Raw genomic sequence first — 4,724 nt, 5'->3', positions numbered from 1 at the left:
AGGCTAATAAGTTACTTCAGTTTGTTCATAGGCTGCTAAACCTCATTCAGTGTCAGAATAAACAGCCATTCATGAAACCCAATGACCGGCTTTCACTGCTTTACAATAGTGCTTGTTTGCAGCTCCATAATTACAGTGGCTTTTTATTACAGTCCTTTAATATTCCTGGATTTATCATAAAGCTTTTATATTATTTACAAAATAGGAAAATCAAGACCCAAATCTGTTGGTTTACTGTATAGCTTTACAGAATGAGACGTGTCCTTTTCACTTTTAATTTGCCCATTGCAAAAGAATACGATATGCACCGTTTGACACGGTTATCAACACAAAGCTGTACAGAGTTGATTATGCCAACTAATTATCCCAGCAAATGCAGAAGGCAGCGCAGAGCAGCAGATGAATGAGATTTCAGCCTTGTACTAAAGCTCCATTTAACATATTGTTGAATAAGGTACGACTCTCAGAACATGACGTACAAGACGGATGCTTTAATTCACCTTGTTTCAACTTATTGGATAAAAAAGAAGTAAAAAAAAAGAACAGATGTTTCATGATAAGTGTAAAATAAATAATTTTTCCTGTATCCTCTTGTGCATGTGCGTGAGTACAGTTAGAGAATCTGATTCTCAATGCCTCCTGAAAGTACAGTACACTTTTCTGATGTAATGGAAATGAAATACGTTGCTGTTCAAGCTTGAGGGAACAGTAAACAAGTCGCCTCCTTTGAATAAAGCTGAACAAATCTGGGCTGTCAGAACGAAGTGAAAGAGCGCCATGAATACTGAAAACAGATAAGTGAGAAATACATGGAGTACAGCGCCGGTTAACTCAGGATTAAAACCGGTGGAACAAAAATCCAAATGAAAGCCGTGAACAAGTGAACATAACCAGCAAAGACACAAAGATTCAAATACAGTTTAAAAGCTTGTTAGCTGTGAAAGCTGCCCGGCTAATACGTCCACCGCCGAGTCTGAAGCTCCACATGCAACCAGATCCATCCAACAGAGGGAGGAAACAGACCAACCTCACTGCTGCAGAAATGGTGCTCTTTTTCATATTATTTACTTCTGGACTACTTAATGTTGTCTTTAGCAGCCAGCTACCAGCAAAAAGGAAGATATAAGTAAAGATTCTGAATTTAAAAATGGATGTAATCAGATTTCTGTCAGGAAAAGAAGCCGACATTATTGGATAAAGTCATCCAGTAGATTAAAATTAAAGCGCATTCTTCTATAAACAATGCTGGTGAAGATTCTCAGTCATCCAGGTCGTAGCCATTCCAAAAAAGAAGAAAAACTTAACAACAATCCACTGGACTTTGTTTCCAAGTTTGAAGATGTTTTGCTTCCCATCCAGGAAGTTGTTTTCATTCAAAATGTCAGAAATAGCATTGTGCTTTCAAAACCCTACAATGCAGCAATTTAGTTTATCCCTTCCAGGTATCATCGCAGCCTCAGCTCCTGTACAGGAGAGTATAGGACCTCACCTATTCAGCCAGGCCAACAATCCTCTTTAATGACCCCCCTTTCTGAGACATAGACAGGTATGGGACATTGCTAGCCTCGTGAGACCATCCTGATCTCGCAAGCTTTCAAGGTTTCACTTGCAGATCAGTCTGGAGACTCTCCGTTAAAGAAAATTTGAGCCGTTCACCAAACGAACGTCCAATCAGCGTTGGCTTTGAGGCGGGTTGAGGTGTGACGCAACGAGAAGCGTGACAGTTCAGTCTAAAGAACATGGCGGCTTCAGCCGATGAAACTAGCGTTAGCGTGGCTATCGAGCAAGTTTTATCGGAATTACAGAGTATTTCTTCACTGAAAGAAGAGCAAAACACTGCTCTGGAGGCTTTTCTCAGAGGAAAAGGTGTTTTTGCTCTTCACCCGACTGGTTTCGGCAAGAGTTTGATCTATCAATTGGCTCCTCCTCGTCGTCGCTCTGTTAGTACGTCATATGCTTCGTTGATCTGATTGGTTTATTTGGCCCGTCTATCACCAACATAGGCCAATCAGCTAACCAGTATTTTCGCCCCTTCCCAAAAGTACTTCAACGGAAGGTTTCCAGATGGATATGCGGAGCAAATCCATCTGGCGGAGTCAGGTTAGGGCATTGCACGCTAACAAAGAACCAAAACAACCCCTTTCCAAATGGGTGGACATGTTCATCCGTTTCAATTTCCACGTTTTAAAACAAAAACAAGTCTTTGTTGGTCCACTCTTAAAAACTTGGAACTCAACTCTATTTCTGACATTTTTTAACTGAAAAAGCTTCCTGGATGGGAAGAGAAACGTCTTCCAACTAGTAAACAAAGTCCAGTGGATTGGTTTTAATATTCTTGTTTCTTGTTTTATAAACAATATACTGAAATTCATAAAATGGGATGACTGGTATGTCAAAGCGGGGCTGAACGGTTGAGCAGGGGGTAGCAATGTGGCCTTGCAGCAAGAAGGTTCCGGGTTTGCATCTTTCTGCATGCAGTTTGCAAGTTCTCCCTGATGATGCGTGGGTTCTCTCCAGGTACTCCAGCTTCCTCCCACAGTCCAAAAACTAGACTGTTAGGTTAATTGGCTTCTCTAAGTTCTCCTTAGGTGTGAGTGTGTGCATGTTGCGTGTCTTTGTATGTCTCTGTGGTGCCCTGTGAAAGACTGGTGACCTGGCGGGTGGAACCCACCTGTTGCCCGTAGACTTTTGGATACAGGCACCGGCCCCACGGCAACTGGTAAGGTTAACAAAAACTTAACACAGAAACTATAAATGGTCATGTTGGACCATCATTGACTCAGATGTTGCATCTCGGTTGTTAATCCTTTATAGAGCAAGTTATCGTTTTGATCACTTGATCATCCTTACAAATAGACTCCCATCCTCCATCCCTCAGTGAGGTTTAAAAGCACAAGATTTATATGTAGACATTCAGCAAAGGTTCTTCTACTTTGCTTTACATGTTATCATGGCATTTGACCAGTTAGATGAATGATTTATTACCTACTGTAAATTAAGCTGAATAAAGTTGAGAGAAGTTAAGAAAAAAATGTAAACGGCTAAATGAGAAAGCTAAAAAGTTAATTTATAAAGTTAATAAGCCAAGTTAAAAAACTGCAAAAAATGTAAGTGGCAATATCAGCATTAATGCCTCTAAGGTTATGTTGTCACAATAAAAAAGTTTTTCTTTTACTCTGTGAGTTCTTTTCACAAATTTCTTATAGAAGCACTTTTGTTATTTTTGTTAATCGGGGCAAGCAGTCGATTCTTTTTATTACATTGACCTTCGTTTTTACCATCAAATATACATCTTTTTGAATGTTACATAAGTAATAAGGTCTTGTCCTGACCTCCAATAACACTCTTGAGATGAAATTGTATTTTAAAAGTCTTTCAATGAGTTGCATGATAGCTCTGCTAATTCTAGCAGGTCACTTACCTGGTTAAATGGAAACGGACAATTCTGGAAGTTTTTTTTTTTTTTAACATAATTATAATATTGTGTTGATGGGAGGATGTTTGATTAAACAAGCTGGGTCTGGGATTAGATATATCTGTTTAAAGGAAAACTCTGGTCTGCAAGGAACGATCAATGGATCCTTATTTATACCTAAAACTAATGTGTTTGCAGTGATTTAATGAATTTAGTGTTGATCAGTTAAAAAAAACAACAATAGTTTTTGTTGCGATCACTGAGTCTGGGAGCGGCCATTTCTGCCCAAATATAGTAGCCCCTCCCTCCTGCCATCTTCCAGCAGTGACGTCACGGTGCGGTAAGCCTAGCGCCATTCTCCCCGCTTTCCAAGCTAAATCAATGGGAACTACTAGACACATCTGCAATCAACAACAATTATTGAAGATTTCCAGAGGACTTCACCATTGAAATTCACCAGAGCTATAGTGAAACTGACAATGCCCACGTGCATGGCAGCTGAATGCTGGAATACATTGGGGAAAAGTGAAAAAAAGAGTTATTCCACCTTTCTGATTCCTGATCCTCCACGGACGGGTTGGTCGTTGGATCGCCAACTTGAAGAGGGAGGATTTGCCATCGAACTTCTGGCCAGAGAAAAAACCCGTAATATGTAGCCAACATTTGGAAGAAGAATGTTTTCAAGATGACTTGGATAATAGCGCGTTGTGACAAACACCAGATACAGCACTGGGACTTGATCAACAGCCGATACCGCACCGTGACAATGTCACTAACCAGTAGGTGGCAGTAGTGTTCTTTGACAAACATGGATGCCTCCAGTAAAGCACATTCACATGAAAATTAATTTAAAAAACGTTCTCATTTATTGAAAGGTATGTATTATTTTCACATTTAAAGCACTTTCAGAAGTTTGTTTCTTTACATTTTTATGTTTTCTTCATTGAATCTATTGGAAGTGAACAGGCATGTCCCAATGTTGCAATAAAAATAAAGTACAACAGACAAACCTTCAAATCAAGCATCCTTTTTTATTTGTTTGACTTTACCAGTATATGAAATCTAACACTGATTGTGACTCATTCTGCTACGTTAGACACAGCTACTGTTTCTAATCTCTAAAAAGAATAAACCAGTAGGATTAAATTGGACTGTGCTGGGGACGTCTGGAGGCCGTGGCGTCCCAGCACCATCCTATAGTTGGGTCCTATACAAGCCTCTTTTGTCTCTCAGGAAAATGTCAAGGTGTAATTGATATTTCTCTGCGGGCCCTTTATCTTTGTAGCATGTTTCAAGGTTCTCTGATCTG

Source organism: Cyprinodon variegatus, unplaced genomic scaffold, assembly GCF_000732505.1.
Source record: "Cyprinodon variegatus isolate N-32 unplaced genomic scaffold, C_variegatus-1.0 Scaffold53, whole genome shotgun sequence".
In the NCBI taxonomy this organism is placed as follows: domain Eukaryota; kingdom Metazoa; phylum Chordata; class Actinopteri; order Cyprinodontiformes; family Cyprinodontidae; genus Cyprinodon; species Cyprinodon variegatus.
Note: the sequence above shows the minus strand (reverse complement) of the source record.